We start from the raw sequence: 23,444 nt of genomic DNA on the forward strand, positions 1-23,444 counted from the left end.
AAAGCATCTAAGCTTTCATCAACACAAAAAAAGGCATCTGATAATTGTTGCTGAAACAGCCATTCACACGATTTAATACAGGTGTGTGTACAACGCACAACCAAACCAAATTTGCATTCCGGCAAATTTCCAGACGTTGCATTTCCCACAGAAGTCACAACTCAACACAGGTGTGTAGGTACATATTTTGTGTAGAGTTGTATGTAGGTATGTAAGTATGTATGCTTAACGTAAATATGTATGTAAGTATGTATGCCTAAAGTAAATATGTATGTAAGAATAAGTTTAGAATAATTTAGTATAAATAAGCTGCCAATATTTGAATAAACACGCATTCGCTTATTGATGTTGAAACCTATCAAAACCGATTATTCATTTTTAATCTTTTATACTATCCAGAATCAACCCCGACATACAAAATATATGTCCTGATTGCAATGTGTCCCTACATGATACCAACCATCTCTTCAATTGTAATTTGGAACTAACGCCTCTAACACCTCTAACACTAACACTATAGTCCACCCTTTGTTGAAACTGCATGTTTCCTTACACTCCCGTTAGAGTATATTGATGATCGGTCGAACGATCGGTCTACTCCTTAGGTGCCAATAATATAACATTAACACAATTGACACCATCAGCTAAACCAAACCTAATGGTGAGTCTTTAAATTTAAGACAGGTTCTTTAAAAAACTTCATTTTACTCGATATTTATTATTTACATAAGTTTAGCACCTATTTTATACATATTTTTATTCGCCCAATCATTAAGTAATTATCAGTCTAGTAGTGTGAAAAAGCTGCCTTCTAATACAAAATCATTTTCGTCGTTAGGTGCCGACACCTTATCTTTGAATTCATTGAAAAATTTACCATCCGCATTCTCATTCCATGTCAGCGCATCTGATGATTAATTAACTTGCACCCCGCCATATTTTAGTTGAGGATATATACACTTAGTATATTCCAAGAGACTACTATACGATTCTGTGTGGTTCTTTAAGGCATAACGTTCCTCAAAAAATTCAAATATTTGTTGCTTGCTCGTAAAATTGTTTAACTCCAAGCTCAGTTTCGTTTTCATATAACTGCTCAAAATGAACAGGCCCGGCAGAATACTTTCACCCCGGGTGGGTAGTTGTCATTAGATGACGAACCAATGTTACTTCTACAAAACCAAAAAAAAAAAAAGGTCGTCAGAAAAAAAGTCAACAGTTTGTCACCCTGGCAATTGCAACTCCTTGGGAAAGAGCCAGAGTAGCAAAAATAGTTGTTTTTTCAACCTAATGTGGAAAATATGGAAAAACTGTATTGAAACAATTATTTTGGCGTTGAGTGCTTTTCACTCAGCTTACTATGACTACACTCATTTAAATGAACTTGCTCCCATAAACAAAATTAAGCAAGGCGAAAGTGAAAGCAAAGTAGAAATATGTGCAACTCTCATCTTTTTGAGTGCGTTGTTAATCAGATGATGTGAATAAACGTATCTAATGAAAATACTTACGTGTTATAATTTTAATAACTTCGTCAGACAACATAATAATATAGTTTTCAAAAATTCTCAACAAAAACAAATGATTTCCACGCTCATTGTATATTTTTCATTTGCGATTGGTCGAAACTCACTTAACGACAAAGCAAACGAGAAGTTGTATGTAAATGGGTTATTAAAAATACTACAGTAGCAATTATTTTCGTCGGAACATTTTATTAATTTTTTGATGCCGAAAATACACTCTTGATAAAGCATTCAAATATACTTGGATATCAGGAAGATTCAGTACTTTCAAAAAATGTTACTTACGCAATGCAAATACAATACAAAATTAGATCGTTTGGAATTTTGCGAAATAAACTTATTTAACAATGTTTCCAAATCAAGTTCATCAGCCCTGTCGTGGTAAACATGTAGGATAGCAATATGATTAAGTCTATTCTGCAACATTGTTGATCGCAAATATGTTTTGGGTCGACGAAGAACAGAAAAGCTCCGTTCATTTGAGCAAGATGATCTGGTATTGCCAGGAGCAAATGAACGAAACACACATACTCCAGAATAAGCCCTCTAGTCCATTCGAATTTTTGCAAGAAATTTACAATTTCTCTCAAATTATTCGCCTTTTCATTTTGCCTTTTCAGAAGTTGTAAAAACATGTGTCTGTCGCTCAGTAAACTTTCTTTGTTAAAATCGTCTTTATAAAATTTTACAATACTATCAATATCTGCAGACTGCCCCACTGCGAATTGTTCCAGCAATTTGAAAAATCGCGCTGAATCATTTTCGAATCTACTTTTGAGCGACGCAATCAATTGATAGAAAAATTCAAAGTATGATTTTCTAAAAAAATCTTCTGGTGTTTTGAATTGCGAGACTTCAGCAGTACCTTGCTCAAGACGCTTTGGAATTTTTCGTTCCCGTGGAATTTGAGGTTCGTTCAGTTCGAGGTCAGCAACTATTTGAACGCTTTTTGTCCAAATATCTTCAAATATAGAATCACGAGAGCATCAAGAACATCTGACATTACTTCAATCTTTTCGTATGATTCAATGACGCAGATATTCGATTTTTGCAATTCCTTGTTCAAAATTTCCACGCGATCGAAAATTTCAATCATCATAATTAAATAAATTGCACCCTCAAATGAATCCATGCAGGTAGTCGTAAAACCCTGACACTTTCATATTTCATATTCTATACAATAATTATTATTGATTGAGTTAAAAGCAATTAGAGCGCGAGTGATGTTGTTGTTGTTGTTGTAGCAATGCTCGCCCCACCTAATAGCCGCGACCGATCACAAATTGTCATCAATATCCTCTAACGGGAGTCCAAGGAAACTTGCCGTTTCAACAGGGGTGGACCATAAGGAAAGGTGTGTTAGAGGCGTTGGTTCCACATTACAATTAAAGAGATGGTTGGTGTCATGTGGGGACACATTGCAAGCGGGCATACATTTTGTATGTCGGGGTTGATTCTGGATTGGTAGGAGTTTAACCTGTTACAGTATCCAGAACGAAGTTGAGCAAGAGTGACACGCGTTTCCTTGGGGAGTATGCGTTCCTCTTCCGCGAGTTCTGGATATTTTTCTTCAAGTGCTGGATTCACCGGGCAATTCCCGACATAAAGGTCCGACGCCTGTCTATGGAGTTCTCCAAGGACCTGCTTGTGTTTTTTCGCTTCATACGGCTGGGTTCTCAGGTGCCGTATTTCCTCAAAATGCTTACGGAGATGACTCCTTTGGCCCCTAGGCGGTGCTGGTTCGTCAATCAGATGTCTGTTGGGATGCCCAGGTTTCTGGGTATTTAGCAGAAACTGTTTGGTCAGCATCTCATTTCTCTCCCTGATGGGGAGTATTCTCGCCTCATTATGCAGATGGTGTTCTGGGGACATAAGAAGACAGCCCGTGGCGATTCTGAGAGCAGTATTTTGGCAGGCCTGTAGTTTCTTCCAGTGGGTAGTTTTTAGGCTTGGCGACCATATGGGTGACGCGTAGCACGTAATCGGCTGGCTAATTGCTTTGTATGTGGTCATGAGAGTTTCTTTATCTTTTCCCCAGGTACTGCCAGCAAGGGATTTGAGGATTTTATTACGGCTCTGAATTCTCGGAACAATTGCGGTTGCGTACGCACCAAAATGTAGATCCTGATCAAACGTCACACCCAAGATGTTGGGGTGTAGGACAGTCGGTAGCGTAGTGCCATCGACGTGGATGTTCAATATGGTCGACATTTGGGTTGTCCATGTTGTAAATAAGGTCGCGGAAGATTTAGTCGGTGACAATGCCAGGTTTCGCGAGGCGAAAAAACTGGAGAGATCAGGGAGATAGCCGTTTATTTTATTGCATAGCTCATCGATCTCTGGGCCTGGGCCTGTGGCCATTATTGTGCAGTCATCGGCGTAGGAAACGATTGTGACTCCTTCCGGTGGTGAAGGTAGCTTAGATATGTAGAAATTAAACAACAGTGGGGATAGGACACCACCCTGTGGCACCCCTTGTTTAATTCTCCTTGGTTTTGATGTTTCGTTTCTGAATTGCACCGATGCCTGCCGACCACCCAGATAATTTGCGGTCCACCTTTTAAGACAGGGGGGAAGGGTAGATCCTTCCAAGTCTTGCAGTAATGAGCCATGGTTGAACGTATCAAAGGCTTTTGATAGGTCTAGCGCTACGAGTACTGTTCTTTGGTGGGAGTATTGATTCATACCGCAATTTATCTGGGTGCTAATGACATTTAGCGCGGAGGTAGTGCTATAGAGTTTTCTTAAGCCATGCTGATGAGGGGCTAGCTGCAAATGTGCTTGGAAATAAGGGAGCAAAATGGCTTCAAGCGCCTTTGCCACTGGCGATAGGAGAGATATCGGACGATATGACTCACCTACGTTAGCTGGTTTCCCAGGCTTTAGTAGCGGGACCAGCTTGGCCATTTTCCATTTCTCGGGTATGGCAAAGGTGGAGAGAGACAGGTTGAAGACATGCGCTAAATATTTGAAACCCTCTTTCCCTAGGTTTTTAAGCATCGGCATGGCTATGCCGTCTGGGCCCACTGCTTTGGATGGTTTAGCGCGACCAATGGCGTCCTCAACCTCTCTAGCGGTGATGGTGATTGGTGACGCGCTGAATTTGTGTTTATGTGCGTGTCTATTGACTCTCCGTCTATCTTTGTCGACCGTAGGATGCATTATATATTGTCGGCAGAAAGCGCTCGCGCATTTTTCCGCATCCGACAGCACCTTATCGCCAAAGGCGATGGAAACTTTGTCTTTGTGCTTAGTCGGATTCGATAGGGACTTTACGGTGGACCAAAGTTTACCTACACCGGTAGAGAGGTTACAACCTCTTAGGTGCTCTTCCCATTTCGCCCGCTTGTCTTCGTCCACAAGCAATCTGATACGTTGGTTTATATCCCTTATTTGGGGGTCACCTGGATCAAGCTGTCTTATAAGGTCGCGTTCCCTCGCTAAGCTCGCGGGCTCCGCCGGGAAGTGGGCCGGATTTCGGGAATTCTCCCGGCGGGAATTAAATGTGCCGAGGCGGATTCAATGACCTTACGGAAGGCACGCTCCCCTTGGCGGGCATCAGTCGGGATAGGGAGGGCAGCAAAGCTGCTGTCTGTTGCAGATTTATATTCTTCCCACTTTCCTTTTTTGAAGTTTATGAAAGTGCGTTTTTCGGTGACGATGAAGTCGGCGGTACGCTCGAACGAAATAAGTATCGGCAGGTGGTTGGATGCCAATGTTACCATCGGCTGCCAGTTGACGCAGTTTACGAGTTATGCGCTTACGATTGAGATATCTGGTGAGCTATGACAGCTTCCTACCATACGTGTGGGGGCGTCTCCGTTTATTGTGCAGAACGTCGTATCTTCTATTTGATCCGCCAACATCTCACCCCTACTGTCCGCCCGCAAGTTTGAATGCCATAGGTCGTGATGGGTATTGAAATCGCCTAAGATAATGCGATTGTTGCCAGTGAGTAAGGCCTCGATTTTAGGGCGGTATCCACTGGGGCAACAGGTGACAGGAGGGATGTAGATGTTGATGATTTCTAGATTTGCATCGCCTGACCGGATAGGCCTTGACGTTCTAAGACATTGTCCCTGCGGTCGATGCCAGGATCAAATATATGATATTGCACAGAGTGGTGTATAATAAACGCGAGGCCGCCTCCATTTCCGCTCTCGTGGTCCTTCCTGTGGACATTATACCCAGAGCAGGTCTGCAATGCAGATCTTGCTGTGAGTTTAGTCTCTTGAATCGCAGCAATGCGGATGTTGTGCCGCTTCATGAAATCGACTATCTCCGTAATCTTCCCAGTTAGTCCATTACAGTTTAACTGCAGAATTCTGAAGTGCATGAGGGGTGACGCCGCCACTCTAGGGGTAAGTGACGGGTGACTACGCCTAGGTTGTGGAAGGCCAGAACGCAATTGCTGTTGTGGCCTTGGGACTGGGCGCCCTTGGGCAAGCATTGGGGTACCCGGATGATTTTGGTTTGCGACCTGGCAACATGGCGCGATGAAACCCGTCGAGGGGTTGCCGTCGCGGAGACCAGAACATCTAGGAAAGTGGCACCACCCAAGGCAGGAGCTGCATTGAGCGGATGTCGCAAACCTATATATTCTGTGCTGGCAGACGGTGCAAACGGAGGTAGGGACTAAGAGTCTGTTTCCCTGACCTGCACGATTGCTGCCAGAAAAGAGGGGGGAGAAGAAGACGGGGGCAGGGGCTGATGCTCAGCATTGCTACCAGCTCTACTACGAAGGTAGCAGTTATGAGTGTTATCAGCTGTTTGAGTTGTTGGCGCCGTGGGGCGCGAGCAGCAGCGGGTACTTGTTGTGGCTTGCTGAGCAGCGAGGCTGCTGGAAGGTAGTGGAGGGGCGCTTCGGCGTAGACTACGGGACGCCCTTGGGCGTGAGCAGCAAGGAGCCACAAAAGATTTATAAAAGTTACGTGGACGTCGGGTTTTGGGATCAAGCCCAGAACAACCTGTCCGATGCAACCATCCCAAGCACGAGACACACTGAACAGAGTATGACCGTCCTAAAAAGATTCTTTTCTGGCAAATGCAGCAAAACCATTTCTCAGGACCGGGGTCAGGAGACGGACCCGGATTGGGTTCTATACCTTCCCGGAGTAAGAGAATATGTAGCAGTCCTGCTGCAAGGAGCTGCTGGGAGGATGACAATTTGTGGGAGGGACGAAACAAATTAAATGGGGTCACACTGAAATGACAGTCCTTGGTCGGGAAAAATCCCGAGTCGCTCCGGTACATAGAACCGACTGCCTTGGGAGCGCGAGTGATCGGGCCATTAAGTGCGTAATTAGATCTAAACTGGTCAATTACACAAGCCACTTATCGTCACTTATCGTACCCGCCCTGCTGTATGGGGCAGAAGCATGGACCATGACAACAGCAGATGAAGCGGCTTTGGGAGTGTTCGAGAGAAAAGTTCTTCGAAATATTTATGGACCTCTACGCGTTGGCGATGGCGAGTACCGAAGAAGATTTAATGATGAGCTGTACGAGCTATACGCAGACATCAACATAGTCCAGCGAATTAAAACGCAGCGGCTGCGCTGGCTAGGCCATGTTATGGGAATGAATGATGATGCTCCGGCCAAGAAAGTGTTGCTATCGGAATCCGCCTATGGAAGCAGAGATAGAAGGCGGCCCCCACTCCGTTGGAAGGACCAGGTGGAAAACGATTTAAACTCCCTTGGTGTGACCAATTGGCGCCTGTTGGCGGAGCGAAGGAGCGACTGGTGCACCTTGTTGGACGGCCATAACCGTTTAGACGGTTAATCGCCAATTAAGTAAGTAAGTAAGTATATTGGCGCAAAGTCCGTGATGGAACATAAAAGTTCAAAGACTCTAACAGTATTGGGCAATCAATATTGCGATTGGAAATATCATAAATAAACATTATAGATGTAATTACTCTTGTATATTTTCTAATGTGTGAAGATTAATTAGCTTACACCTAGAGATATATGGAGGAAGAGGCAGATCGAAGTATATCGTATAAACAGTAATTCATGAATATTTTTTGCACACGTTCGACTCTATTATTGTGTACCCATAATAAGGACTCCATATTATGGAACCATACTAAAGCCTTGACCGTACAAAGGTATTGTATAATAGTTTTTAGTATATGGGTCCTTAAACTTGGATCCATTTCTTTTAATAAAGGCCAGTAAGGAATATGCTTTGGGGATAATAAGATTTAAGTGATCGGTGAATGTAAAAGACGAATCAAACACAACACCTAAATCCCGAATTTTATTCACCCTAAGTAACTGCTTATTAGAGACATAGTAAGACGAAATCAATTTATTACATAATTTAGAATAAGTTATGTAATAACATTTGTTGGCATTCAGCGCAAGTTTATTTTTACAGCACCACTCATTAAAATTATTTAACTCAGATTGTAGTATGAGAGTATCAGACTCGTTCTTGATTCTGAAAAAAATTTTCAAATCATCAGCGTAAAGGCTTGAAACAAGCACTTACATCATTGATAAAGAGAATACAGAAAAGCGGGCCAAGGATACTACCTTGGGCACACTTGAGGTTGCTACGTAAGGTGGTGACTTTACGTTGTCAATAACAACAAAATTTATCCTATTGGATAAGTATGAATAAATCCATTGTAAAAATGTTGAGTGGAAACTCATTTTTCGCAATTTAGCCAAGAGAGCTTTGTGCGAAACTCTGTCAAATGCTTTGGATATGTCCGTATATATACAGTCTTCTTGACAACCATGAGCAAAAGACGAGATGCAGTAATTCAAAAAAAACGACCAGATTAGTTACTGTTGAACGCCCCGGAACGAAGCCATGCTGACATGGGCAAATATAACGCTTAACTGCGGACGATAATTTAAACATCACCGTATTCTCAAAAAGTTTTGAAATCACGGGATCTTCGATATTGGCCGATAGTTTGTAACGTCAATTTTACTACCACTTTTATGAATAGGTTGAATAAAAGTAGTTTTCTATTCATCCAAAAAGATACCAGACTTTAATGATAAATTAAATATATGCAACAAGGGCTCTGCAACGGAAGCTACACATTGCTTCAGAAAAACAGATGAAAATTCTTGATAATCACATTGCTTGGAGCTCTTGATCGTCTGAATACTTAAGATAATATCATCAGTATCTAGAACTAATGAGGAAAAGTGGAAACAAGACGTTATCTCATTCAACATATCCCAGTCGTCATTCCACATATCATCAGTAGCAAAGTTTGCTTTAAAAAATTCTGCAAACAAATTGGCTGAATCACATTATGGCATTATATTATTAACGTGATTTTCATAAACACTACCTACACATATGCACTGACAAATAGGCATTCTGTTTTGCCTTTTATACTGATTATAAGCTGATCAATAGAAGTATCAGCAATATTAAGATGAACCTCCGAGGTTTGTAGGCTTTTTCTTACAGCAATTAGCACTCCTCCTCCTCGATAAAATCCTGTACTTACACTATCACGATCTTTGCGATATATATTATAAAAATTTTTATCAAAAAACTCATTACTAAAAAAGTCCGCTGTAAGCCACGTCTCAACAAAAACTATCAAATCGTAGTCTTCACTAGAGGTAGCAGCAAATACAGCAGAAGCCTTGGTTCACATGCCTGATATGTTTTGAAAATATATTGATATTGAGTTCTTTAAAGAACGGACATCATCAACTAGACAGGAATTGTAGCAGTGATTATTGGTGACAGAGCGAGGACTTATGAGTTGTCCGTTTGCACCACAATCCTTTGAAAAAAACGAAACGGCCTTACTTTTACATCCGATGGCCAAATTGACGAATCGAACAACTTATTGTAATTAGATGCTGAGATCGCGAGCTTAAAATTAACACTCCGTAAGGACTTTTCATCTACGTCCCTTTTCGTAAGTTTTTAGCAGCGCATAAATAAAGGCGAAATATTTGCAATTCTTGATACATAGTCAACTATAGTTTCAGCATTCACAGATGGCTTAAAAGATGACACATGAAGTCATTTGAATCGTACACTAACTTCTAAACTAGCATTAGAGTTACTACCAACAACTATTGGACGCGCCTTTGGTTATCCATTCCATCACTTTGGGAATTATTTTTCAATTGCTCATTGGTATGTCCGGTATTAGAAGAATCAGAACGAAATGGAGCGACAGACTTTGCAGTGTCATAAACAGCGCCAGCTACAGCAAAATAACTACCAGCATTCACACTCCTAATATCAGCGACGGCAGCAGCAGCTGCAGCAGCATCTTCACCACCAACAAGACTCCGACTCACATTATCAAAATCACTAGCACTCAGCTGTTGAAGAGAGCGAGATTCCACCTGACACTGCATTTTTATACTCAGTTGAGCAGAGCTCACAGAGTATATTAACTTTGATTGGATAACGGTTGGTTGTACAGGTATAAAGGAATCGAGATAGATATAGAATTCCATATATCAAAATCATCAGGATCGAAAAAAAAATTGATTGAGCCATGTCCGTCCGTCCGTCCGTCTGTCCCTTAACACGATAACTTGAGTAAATTTTGAGGTATCTTGATGAAATTTGGTATGTAAATTCCTGAGCACTCATCTCAGATCGCTATTTAAAATGAACAATATCGGACTATAACCACGCCCACTTTTTCGAAATCGAAAATTTCGAAAAACCGAAAAAGTGCGATAATTCATTACCAAAGACGAATAAAGCGATGAAACTTGGTAGGAAAAAAATTTTGTAAAATTTTGGACAATGGGCGTGGCACCGCCCACTTTTAAAAGAAGGTAATTTAAAAGTTTTACAAGCTGTAATTTGGCAGTCGTTGAAGATATCATGATGAAATTTGGCTGAAACGTTACTCCTATTACTATATGTATGCTTAATAAAAATTAGCAAAATCAGAGAACGACCGACTTTTTTTAAAGTCAAATTTTAACAAAAAATTTAATATCTACAGTATATAAGTAAATTATGTCAACATTCAACTCCAGTAATTATATGGTGAAACAAAATGCAAAAATAAAAGAAAGTTTCAAAATGGGCGTGGCTCCGCCCTTTTTCATTTAATTTGTCTAGGATACTTTTAATGCCATAAGTCGAACAAAAATTTACCAATCCTTGTGAAATTTGATAGGGGCTTAGATTCTGGGACGATAACTTATTTCTGTGAAAAAGGGCGAAATCGGTTGAAGCCACGCCCAGTTTTTATACACAGTCGACCGTCTGTCCTTCCGCTCGGCCGTTAACACGATAACTTGAGCAAAAATCGATATATCTTTACTAAACTCAGTTCACGTACTTATCTGAACTCACTTTGTATTGGTATAAAAAATGGCCGAAATCGGACTATGACCACGACCACTTTTTCGATATCGAAAATTACGAAAAAAGAAAAAAATCCCATAATTCAATACCAAATACGAAAAAAGGGATGAAACATGGTATTTGGATTAGTTTATTGACGCAAAATATAACTTTAGAAAAAAACTTTGTAAAATAGGTGTGACACCTACCATATTAAGTAGAATGAAATGAAAAAGTTCTGCAGGGCGAAATAAAAAACCCTTGAAATCTTGGCAGGAATACTGTTCGTGGTATTATATATATAAATAAATTAGCGGTATCCAATAGACGATGTTCTGGGGCACTCTGTTCCACATTTTGGTCGATTTCTGGAAAACGCCATCACATATACAACTACCACAACTCCCTTTTAAAAGCCTCATAAATACCTTTAACTTGATACCCATATCGTACAAACACATTCTAGAGTCACCCCTGGTCCACCTTTAAGGCGATATCTCGAAAAGGAGTCCACTTATAGAACTAAGCCCCACGCCCTTTCAAAATACTCATTAACACCTTTCATTTGAGAACCATATCGTACAAACATATTCTAGAGTCACCCCTGGTCCACCTTTATGGCGATATTTCGAAAAGGCGACCACCTATAGAACTAAGGTCCACTCCCTTTTAAAATACTCATTAATACCTTTCGTTTGATACCCATATTGTACAAACGCATTCTAGAGTCACCCTTGGTCCACCTTTATGCCGATATCTCGAAAAGGCGACCACCTATACAACTACCACCACTCCCTTTTAAAACCCTCATTAATACCTTTAATTTGATACCCATATCGTACAAACACATTCTAGAGTCACCCCTGGTCCACCTTGATGGCGATATCTCGAAAAGGCGTCTACCTATAGAACTAAGCCCCACGCCCTTTTAAGATACTCATTATCACCTTTCGTTTGATACCCATATTGTACAAACGCATTCTTGAGTCACCTCTGGTCCACCTTTATGGCGATAACTCGAAAAGGCGACCACCTATACAACTACCACCACTCCCTTTTAAAACCTTCATTAATACCTTTAATTTGATACCCATATCGTACAAACACATTCTAGAGTCACCCCTGGTCCACCTTTATGGCGCTATCTCGAAAAGGCGTCCACTTGTGGAACTAAACCCCACGCCATTTTGAACTACTCATTAACACCTTTCGTTTTGATACCCATATTGTACAAACGCATTCTAGAGTCACCCCTGGTCCACCTTTATGGCGATATCTCGAAAAGGCGTCCACCTATAGAACTAAGGCCCACTCCCTTTTAAAATGTTCATTAACCCCTTTCATTTGATACCCATATCGTACAAACAAATTCTAGGTTCACCCCTGGTCCACCTTTATGGCGATATCTCGAAACGGCGTCCACCTATGGAAATAAGGATCACTCCCTTTTAAAATACTCATTAACACCTTTCATTTGATACCCATATCGTACAAACAATTTCTAGAGTCAACCCTGATCCACCTTTATGGGGATATCCCTAAATGGCGCCAACCTATAGAACTATGGCTCGCTCCCACTTAAAATACTCTTTAATACCTTTCATTTGATACACATGTCATACAAACACATTGCAGGGTTACCCTCGGTTCATTTTCCTACATGGTTATTTTCCGTTATGTTGCCACCATAGCTCTCAACTGAGTATGTAATGTTCGGTTACACCCGAACTTAACCTTCCTTACTTCCTTTTTGTGGTTGTTTCACGTTCGGTTCGATGCCCTTTGTTTTTGACCGCGTTACAATAACATTGTCTTTAGCAACAGAGTTATTTTTGTTTCTCTGTTTATTATTAGCATTATTATTTAACTTCTTTAAAAAGCTACTGAGATCTTTGAGACTTTTTTTAGTCTCCGCAATTTTGGTCCGCATAACGGAGGGCAAACCAACAACACAATTGACACATCTGTAGAACAGTTTATTATTGCTTTTTAATATATTAATAATATTAGCACTAAGTTTTGTGCATTTTATGTGCGTTTTTATTTCACATAGGCCACACATTAAATGGTCATCACCACCACACAAACTTGTACACTTAAGACAGCTATTCATCATTTAAAAGTATGATACTAGCACAGCGAATAAAAACACGTCTGCTCGCTACTAAGTTCAGTGTCAGTCGCTGATAAGGCGCTTCCGATTTCCTTATCTACAGATCGGTCCTAAAATTGCATCAACTCTGCATAGTTTGCCTTTACTACCTTCAGAGACTTTATTCTTACCACCCATCTGTAAAATTAAAAAAAAATATATATATATACAGTGAAATTCCCCATTACGGACAGTCCTTATAACCGCACAGCTCCAATAACCGGACAAATTTTGCGCACACAGGTTTTTCATTCATTTTTTCATACAAATATCATCCTAATAAACGGGCACTCTAATAACCGGACGCGGACAAAGTATTTCAAACCATTTTCATAAAAAAATTTCTCATAAATGGACAAAATTCAAAAATATCACAAGCAAGCTTTGTTGTTCATTATAAAAATGAAATAGGTGATTCCCCTTTTAATATGTATGTACACATTCAAGCCGTGTGTTTCAAATTAAGAATAGTTTTCCATACAGTTTGTTAAGTCAGTTGCATACGAATGGTTGCGTTCAAAGTTCGTAATAATATGGCGCCGAAAAAGAAATTACTTTCTATTAAAGAAAAAATGGAAATTATTAATGTTTTCGAAAAAGATGGATTATCAGTACGTGGAGTTGCAAAAAGGCAAAGTATAGTGATAATAAAAATGTTGCTTTCGAATGCGTATCTGGTGAAGTTGCAGATGTAAACCGGGATGGTGTCGAATAGCTTAGGACAAAACTGTCATCTCTGTTGACCGGGTAAAAGCCTCAAGACACTTACAACGCAGACGGAAGTGGACTTTTCTTTCGTGCCTTACCTGACTAAACCCCTGGCCTTAAAATCCGAAAAATGCGTGGGCGGTATACTATCAAAGGAAAGACTCACAATTTTGTTCTGTGCTAACATGGCTGGAGATAAAGAGCTTCTTTTGGTTATAGGTAAAGCAGCCCGTCCTCGATCTTTTAAACATGTTCCAATCGCAAAACTGCCAGTGGATTGGAAGTCTAATAAAAAGCATGGATAACTCGAGAAGTAATGAATGAATCGCTGGAGCAGTTCAATCGAAGAATGAAAGCCCAGAATCGAAAAATTATGTTGTTTTTAGATAACGCGATGAATTTTCAGAAGAAATAAGTGAGCCTATAATATCATATGATGAGGCTTTAAAACTTTTTGCGCGCTTGAAACAATTTGCACAAAAATATCGAGAATTACTTTGAAAATGAACATTTTAAATTAAAGCAATCTATGTTTAAGCAATTAAGCATTACCCAATTTTTTCAATCAAGCTAGTATTGAAATGTAAAGACTTGTACAATGTACTTAATCGATATATGTATATGTATTTATATGTAATACTAAAGTATGCAAATATTATTTACTTCCAAAAATGTCTTAAATAAACTATGTACAATACAATTTATATGTGTGGTATATATTTTGTGAATTCATCCCTTATAAGCGGACATCTCCCATAGCCGGACAAAAACACTGCGACGGTGGGTGTCCGGTTATAAGGAATTTCACTGCACCTCAATCATGATAAGATAAAATTTTTAATTTCTTTTCTATACCTAGTCGGACAATAGGCTGCAGGCGCGGGTAAATCTTTGTGGCTCCTTTCCTCCGCGCCAATCTGCAATTCCTTGAACTGTGCAACGCGTTTTGGCGTGTCTCTGACAAAATTTATCAGTTCTTTTATTGTCCCAATAAATTTTCTTGCCAGTAGAATTTTCTCGATTGGGTCTTGAACAACTAGATTCAAGCTATGTGCATTGCAATGCACGAATAAGGTTCGTGGTTCTGCTTCACGAATCTGTTTTTGCAACCCTGAAATCCTGCCTGAAACAATCGATGCACACTGACCCCTGAGTTTGGAAAGCGGTAGTGGGTATTTGTCGAAAATTTCACTGACGAGGTTGAATAAATTTGTTGCCTTAGTGTCAGGAGTTGAAAAAATGCAATAAAATTTTCACTTGCTGTTAGATTTTCTGAAACGGTTCTAAGGCAAACGGAGACTCGTTTAATTCGAGACACATCGGAAGTTCCATCTAAACAAATCGAAAAATATTCGGTGTGTTTCGTTTCGTCCATGATTTCCGATAATATAATAGTGGCTATAAGTTGGAGAATTTCATTTTGGCTTTCATGATGAAGCCATTCGTGACCATCCCTCTGCAGCCAGGTTTTCAATTCCACCACGTCTTCTGCGCGAGACTTCAAAGACCGTCATGAAATTGGAGTTTTCGTCATTATTGTCTCCTCTCATAGGCAAGCCCTGTTTCGCTAGTGATTTTAACATGCTGAATACTTTTAATAATGCTTTTCGGTTCTCCGTCATTTGTTTTGAGTGCGTTGTTTATATTTGTTGCACCACGTTAAGTTTTGCAACATTTCTTAATGCATCAGCAAAACTAAGATGTAGGGTACTCGTCGACTGAACTTTCAACCGCTTTGATCCGTGCTTCCAATTTGAAAGTCCCTCGTCGACCCAAGCTTTCTTAGATTGCATGGAGCGAGTGTCAAAACTGATTTGCAAGTTGCGTTCGCATGCTTCTGTGCAGTTAGTGCAGATTCCTTTATTTATTGTGTTGAGTTGAAGCCATGGGTACAGCTCTTGCCAACGTTTGAAGTTTGCAGGAACCGACGAAATTCCCACATTCAGCTCCGATAAAAAAAAAAAATTTCCAAAACTGCTGTTGAATTTCTATATATTTTATCAGAAATGTTTGATTTATTAATATTTTTCCTATATTGGTTATCCCTTTATTTTGTCGTTATATCATACTTATTTATCACAATTATTGTATTTATATTTCATTTATATTTATTTCTCCCAGGTAGTGTAAGGAAAAAATTTTCTATTCTTTGATTTCAATTTAATATATATAATAGTAATATATAATAGTAATTTTATTGTTAATTTTTATTTTATTTTCATAAGTGTTTTGCCCTACCCGTTTTTGCCCTTTGCCGTTTATAGTGTCACAATCGTCACAATGTAGGAACTCTGTTTCTTCACGTTACATGACTTGTCTGGAGTTGTCTGAAGATGATGATACGGATGCGGATTTTTCCTCCTCTTGCTCCCTGATAGCATCATCCACGTCCGTGTCATTTTTTCTTTTCAAACGCACCACGAATTGATCCATATTTTTGTTTCTCTCACTCTTCACTTCAACTTTTTTAAATTTTCGTTAGTCACCTTTTTTTAATTTTTGTTTATCACAATCCGAGCCCAATCACCATGAGTTGCCGGCAAAGATTTTCGAGTCACTTGCACATTCACAGCAGACGACAGCGAAATCACAATTCCCGTATTTACATACACATAACTGTTACATGCAGTGTTTAAAAAACTGCAGTCGAAGTAGTAAAAGTCACTAAAATTTCGGTTTTCATTGAATTTGCTCTTCGTTAGCTTTTTTAAATGAACACTTGCTTGTGCTTGTGCTTCTGAGAAACACAACAGTCGCAGTTCTAGTACGAGCTAACTCCGAAACGAAAAGAAATGCCAAAGACAGTCACGTCTTTTTGTATTTCAATTTTGACTTTACTTCGGCTTTCGTCACTGCCCATAGTGGAAGCAGGGCCGCAAGGAGCAGAGCCGGGCCCCAGGGACAGTTCGTGTTTATGGCCCCCTTAAAAATAAACTCAATCCAGTAAAAACAATAACATAACATACATAAATTTTTCAATTCACATAGTCAGTTTTATTTCATAAAAAATAAGATTTACTGGAGCACTTACATAAATGAAATGTTAGATTTCATTATTTGATTTGCTTACATTAACTTTTTCTAAATATCTACATTTTCAGAGCTTGAATCAGCCAAGAAAAACCTTTCAAGCTGTTTGGTCTGCTAATATGAAAATTACCGCTTCAAAACTAATGCTGCCAGCAAGGCTGGACTCCAACGCCAATGTTCCAAGGCTTGTCAAGCGATTTTGGCTCATAGTCGAACGTAAAAAATTTTTCACGCGAGACAATAGACTAAAGGACGCTCCCCTTCAGCCACACTGAATGGAAGTGTGCAAAATATTCTTAATGGCATGCAGATGTTAGGAAATAATACTTCAAGTCATGAAATTTGTTCAGAAGTTGAAATGGTGGCAGCGAATCACATCCCAAATTTGCTAAGTGGATGGCTTTGATGATTTCATCTATTATATCCGTAGAAATATCGATGCCATAAATCGTGCATTTAATCGCAATGTCATTTACGGCTTCGAAACGTCTTGTCATGTTACCAATCAAGCAGTCCAGAAGAACGTAAAAACTTGCTGTTTGAATTAATTTCGGAATCACACGTAGGTGATAATTCATCGAACTGGGGCTTTTTTATCTTCCTTCTTTCTCTGCGAAGGTATTAACAACTCCTATACTCCCTGCCAGAACCTTACATTCTTGAAGTATGATCGAAATTGATCCCTGAACTTCTTCAACTCATCAACCAAGCTACGTATATTTTCTGTTTCTACGTCCAGTGTGGCATTTCTAGCTTGCAGTACCATATTTCGATGGCTGATTACCGTCAACACTTTGAGCTAAATGTAGGCTAAGAGGATACACTGAAATTTCCCCATATATGCTTCAATACCTTTCAAATCCGTTACTGTTTCTGAACTCAGATTCAAAAGCTTGATTTCGTCAATAGCTTCCAGTATTTGGGGAATGTGAGTTGCGAACGGTGAGTTGCGAACGGTATCCACACGAGCAGACCATCGTGTTTGTGACATGCTGTGCAAGCAGCAATTAGTTTTTTCCTTGAAAATTTCTCATCTCTGAGGGCTTGCGCTAAAGATATTATACAATTTCTGCATAATACCGAAAAATGTGATGACTTCTGCACATTAAAAAATTTACCAATAATTGCACCACTGACAAAAGAAATACGAAGCTTGCAACAATTAACGCGAAACTGACTTATGTAAGCTTATCCACGGCATACTCATATGTTTGCACAAATTTGCGCTTCGCAAAACAAGTCAAGTGTACTAATTTTTTCAAATTAACGCTCTAGTTTATTATCAGCCTGTATCTACAGATGTCGCTGACTTTTACAAAAATGAAAAAGCAATACGACCATACCGATAGGGGCATAGTTATATTCGAAATAAAATGTGATTTTAAGTTAGTTGAAACATTTTGACAGATAGCGCTTATCAAATTGTGTCAAAAACGTTTATCTAACTTAAAATAACATTTTATTTCGACTATTACTATGCCCCATAGTATTTGATTGGCTGCTTATGATTTTAGTTTAGTGCCCCCCCTCTGCGCGGCCCTAAGTGGAAGTAAAATCAATGGTGTTAATTAAAAAGCAAGAGTCAGAAAAAGCAACAGTCGCTATAAGCAGCAGGGTCTTCCGAAAGCCAAAGTAAAATCAAAAGTCAAATACAACAAGTAAGGAAGGTTAAGTTCGGGTGTAACAGAACATTGCTTTTTGTTATTAAAATACACAGATCGCCCTTGAAAAAGCTAGAGAGACTAGCGAAACGTCGGGTTGGAATGGTGAAATAAGTTTGTTTTTATTTGCACCAAACGCTATTGGTCAAAAGAGCCTAAGTAAGCATTAGTAAATATTACATACTCAGTTGAGAGCTATGGTGACACCATAAGGGAAAATAACCATGTAGGAAAATGAACCGAGGGTAACCCTGGAATGTGTTTGTATGACATGTGTATCAAATGAAAGGTATTAAAGAGTATTTTATAAGGGAGTGGGCCATAGTTCTATAGGTAGACGCCATTTAGGAATATCGCCATAAAGGTGGATCAGGGTTGACTCTAGAATTTCTTTGTACGATATGGGTATCAAATGAAAGGTGTTAATGAGTATTTTAAAAGGGAGTGATCCTTAGTTCTATAGGTGGACGCCGTTTCGAGACATCGCCATGAAGGTGGACCACGGGTGACTCTAGAATGAGTTTGTACGATATGGGTATCAAATTAAAGGTATTAATGACGGTTTTAAAAGGGAGTAGTGGTAGTTGTATAGGTGGTCGCCTTTTCGAGATATCGGCATAAAGGTGCACCCGGGTTGACTCTAGAATGCGTTTGTACAATATGGGTATCAAACGAAAGGTGTTAATGAGTATTTTAAAAGGGAGTGGGCCTTAGTTCTATAGGTGGACGCCTTTTCGAGATATCGCCATAAAGGTGGACCATGGGTGACTCTAGAATGCGTTTGTACAATATGGGTATCAAACGAAAGGTGTTAATGAGTATTTTAAAAGGGAGTGGGCCTTAGTTCTATAGGTGGACGCCTTTTCGAGATATCGCCATAAAGGTGGACCATGGGTGACTCTAGATTGTGTTTATACGGTATGGGTATCAAATTAAAGGTATTAATGACGGTTTTAAAAGGGAGTAGTGGTAGTTGTATAGGTGGTCGCCTTTTCGAGATATCGGCATAAAGGTGGACCAGGGGTAACTCTAGAATGCGTTTGTACAATATGGGTATCAAATGAAAGGTGTTAATGAGTATTTCAAAAGGGCGTGGGGTTTAGTTCTATAGGTGGACGCCTTTTCGAGATATCGCCATGAAGGTGGACCTCGGGTGACTCTAGAATGAGTTTGTACGATATGGGTATCAAATTAAAGGTATTAATGACGGTTTTAAAAGGGAGTAGTGGTAGTTGTATAGGTGGTCGCCTTTTCGAGATATCGGCATAAAGGTGCACCCGGGTTGACTCTAGAATGCGTTTGTACAATATGGGTATCAAACGAAAGGTGTTAATGAGTATTTTAAAAGGGAGTGGGCCTTAGTTCTATAGGTGGACGCCTTTTCGAGATATCGCCATAAAGGTGGACCATGGGTGACTCTAGATTGTGTTTATACGGTATGGGTATCAAATTAAAAGTATTAATGAAAATTTTAAAAGGGAGTGGTGGTAGTTGTGGTGGCCGCCTTTTCGAGATATCGCCATAAAGGTGGACCAGGGGTGACTCTAGATTGTGTTTATACGGTATGGGTATCAAATTAAAGGTATTAATGACGGTTTTAAAAGGGAGTAGTGGTAGTTGTATAGGTGGTCGCCTTTTCGAGATATCGGCATAAAGGTGGACCAGGGGTAACTCTAGAATGCGTTTGTATAATATGGGTATCAAATGAAAGGTGTTAATGAGTATTTCAAAAGGGCGTGGGGTTTAGTTCTATAGGTGGACGCCTTTTCGAGATATCGCCATAAAGGTGGACCAGGGGTGACTCTAGAATGTGTTTGTACGATATGGGTATCAAATTAAAGGTATTAATGAGTCTTTTAAAAGGGAGTGGGTGGTAGTTGTATATGTGAAGGCGGTTTCCAGATATCCACCAAAATGTGGCACATGGTGACCCAGAACATCGTCTGTTGGATACCGCTAATTTATTTATATATATAATACCACGAACAGTATTCCTGCCAAGATTTCAAGGGTTTTTTATTTCGCCCTGCAGAGCTTTTCCATTTCATTCTACTTAATATGGGAGGTGCCACACCCATTTTACAAATTTTTTTTCTAAAGTTATATTTTGCGTCAATAAACCAATCCAAATACCATGTTTCATCCCTTTTTCGTATTTGGTATAGAATTATTGCATTTTTTTCGTTTTTGGTAATTTTCGATATCGAAAAAGTGGGCGTGGTCATAGTCGGTTTCGGCCATTTTTTATACCAATACAAAGTGAGTTCAGATAAGTACGCGAACTGAGTTTAGTAAAGATATATCGATTTTTGCTCAAGTTATCGTGTTAACGGCCGAGCGGAAGGACAGACGGCCGAATGTGTACAAAAACTGGACGTGGCTTCAATCGATTTCGCCCTTTTTCACAGAAATAAGTAACCGTCCCAGAATCTAAGCCCCTACCAAATTTCACAAGGATTGGTAAATTTTTGTTCGACTTATGGCATTAAAAGTATCCTAGACAAATTAAATGAAAAAGGGCGGAGCCACGCCCATTTTGAAATTTTCTTTTATTTTTGCATTTTGTTGCACGATATCATTACTGGAGTTGGTAATGTTGACATAATTTACTTATATACTGTAAATATATACAATTTTTTGTTAAAATTTGACATTAAAAAAAATTGTTTTAAAAGTGGGCGTGATCGTTCTCTGATTTTGCTAATTTTTATTAAGCATACATATAGTAATAAGAGTAACGTTCCTGCGAAATTTCATCATGATATCTTCAACGACTATCAAATTACAGCTTGCAAAAATTTTAAATTACCTTCTTTTAAAAGTGGGCGGTGCCACGCCCGTTGTCAAAAATTTTAATAATTTTCTATTCTGCGTCATAAGTTATACTCACCTACCAAGTTTCATGGCTTTATCCGTCTTTGGTAATGAATTATCGCACTTTTTCGGTTTTTCGAAATTTTCGATATCGAAAAAGTGGACGTGGTTATAGTCCGATATTGTTCATTTTAAAAAGCGATCTGAGATGAGTGCTCAGGAACCTACATACCAAATTTCATCAAGATACGTTAAAATTTACTCAAGTTATTGTGTTAACGGACGGACATGGCTCAATCAATTTTTTTTTCGATCCTGATGATTTTGATATATGGAAGTCTATATCTATCTCGATTCCTTTATACCTGTACAACCAGCCGTTATCCAATCAAAGTTAATATACTCTGTGAGCTCTGCTCAGCTGAGTATAAAAAGGCACGACTATCTTGGGAATTTCGTTTTTTTTTCCGCTTATCGGGTTTAGCTCAGGCTAGAACTGCGACTATTGTGTTTCTTAGAAGCGTAAGCACAAGCAAAATCAAATAAAGTGGCAGAAATTTCAGTTTTTTGAACACTGGTTACATGTAGTAGAATATATGTGTGCGTAGCAGAGATAATAAACAAAGTTCGAAATTACGGAGCGTTCTTCCGCGTGGAAAAATTTTGAAAAATTTTGACAAATCCCGGGTGGTAAAATACCCAAATTTCCGAGTGTGTAGTACTACCCACTATACCCATATTATCTGCCAGGCCTGCACATAAATGTAAGATAGTGATGAAAACATTGAATATGTATGTATGTGATCACCAGTACGTGTGGCAATATCCAACCATTGCTGCACACATTCCCGCGATGTTTCGGCTTCCCCGCAGTGTTCGTTAAAAAGTATATGATTTGAAAGTAAATCTCGTACTGCCATTACAGCATCAGTCTGTGTTTGTGCATTCAAATTTGCATCGTCTTGCCAGGTGCGAACACACGTTTCGTCCATTTAATGTCAAAAATATGGCACCACATTTTTCTAATTGACGTGCCAGTTCCACTGTAGGTCGTACTGATTGTTTGGTAGCACACGCCTTGTAGTTTCTCCAATATCCTTCGCCAGTTCTGGATGTCTCAGCAGACCACAGCCAAATGCTTTAGAAATTGCCCATGATTGCGGGCAGCCACAACTTAAATACATGCCATCAACATATGGATATAGTAACTGGGCTGGTAAGGAGAATTCATGCGCATCGCACGCAGCGAATTGTGATATACAAGGAATTTCCTCTATATTTGTCGTAAATTTATTATCACGCACATTTTTACTATTTATAAATGAATCAGCAATTATCATTGGTGTCAATGCCAATTTTACACCATGTTGACGAAGAAGCCGCCTGAATGCCCATTTTCTATATCGCACCATTGGCGCACTGACTTTGCAAATCCATGCGATGTGTTCTTTTCAGTGTTAAAAGCATTTAAAATATATAGTATTTTTGGGTTTTGTTCATATAATTGCAAGTTAAATTCGCAGATAATTACATTTATTTACATTTTCCAATTTTGGCTATGCTCTTTATTTCGACGCTCAACTTGTAAAAAAAATGTCAAATTCTTTTTCTTATGATTTGTTGGCAACAAAATTTGTGAGTTGGCTACTTTTCAATATCAGATGGCGCCAGTGTCGCTCAATCTACCGTTCTCCATAAAAATACGTGCAATCTACTCATAAAAGCTTGTGTTAAAATCATCTGTATGAAAATCTGCTTATGTGACGGAGCTATTACATACCTAAATATGTATATATAGATACCCACATGCACTTGTATATTAATCTTATTTGAAAGGAATCTTCAAGAATACAATATGTACATATGTTAGAATATGCTTATATGCACATTTGGGTATTTATATTACAATATGTACATATGTTAGAATATGCTTATATGCACATTTGGGTATTTATATTACAGCGTTTAACGCGTTCAAGGACAATCAAAATTTTAAGGAGCCGCAAAAACAGACAGGCAGTCGTTTTTGAAACTAGTCACTAGCTCCACTAGAATTTTGTTACATTTAAGATGGATTGCTTCAAACTTTATTTTAGGAAATTTTTTTTCCAAAGTTTTCAATTAAGTTAACATTGATCTTAAATAACTTTTGAATCATCAGACTTCGCAAAAAATGTTGACAGTGACATATAAAAATATTTTTTTAATGGTAACCAATTAGATGTTTATACAAATCAAAAGATA

At 39.1% G+C, this 23,444-nt stretch overlaps 1 pseudogene; it reads right to left on the reverse strand.

Moving 5' to 3' along the window:
• Positions 1-914: 914 nt before the first annotated feature.
• LOC137234722 (tRNA-dihydrouridine(20a/20b) synthase [NAD(P)+]-like) lies at positions 915-22,668 on the reverse strand (annotated as a pseudogene).
• Between the last annotated feature and the right edge of the window lie 776 nt (positions 22,669-23,444).

This window comes from Eurosta solidaginis, chromosome X (genome assembly GCF_040869045.1).
Source record: "Eurosta solidaginis isolate ZX-2024a chromosome X, ASM4086904v1, whole genome shotgun sequence".
In the NCBI taxonomy this organism is placed as follows: domain Eukaryota; kingdom Metazoa; phylum Arthropoda; class Insecta; order Diptera; family Tephritidae; genus Eurosta; species Eurosta solidaginis.